Source organism: Branchiostoma belcheri, unplaced genomic scaffold (genome assembly GCF_001625305.1).
Source record: "Branchiostoma belcheri isolate BF01 breed outbred unplaced genomic scaffold, Haploidv18h27 scaffold52, whole genome shotgun sequence".
NCBI classification, from domain to species: domain Eukaryota; kingdom Metazoa; phylum Chordata; class Leptocardii; order Amphioxiformes; family Branchiostomatidae; genus Branchiostoma; species Branchiostoma belcheri.
The window spans coordinates 2,131,731-2,131,963 of record NW_017804154.1 but is presented as its reverse complement, the minus strand read 5'-3'; positions in this window follow the sequence as shown (position 1 = coordinate 2,131,963).

Below are 233 nucleotides of genomic sequence, written 5' to 3'. Positions count from 1 at the left end.
GATATTTTCGGTAGAACCAACATAGAAGCGACTAGATACTTAGTCCATGCATTATATCCCATAAGAAAAATATATATATATATGGAGTAGTCTAAAAGCAAATATTTGGGTGGAAGAAATATATAACATCTGCAAAACGTTCCCGTTACTTATAGTGATAATGAGGTAGTAAAATTATGGATTTCGTTTAAGAGAAAACTTTTGCTAATGTACAGTGCCGATGCAATCGATAG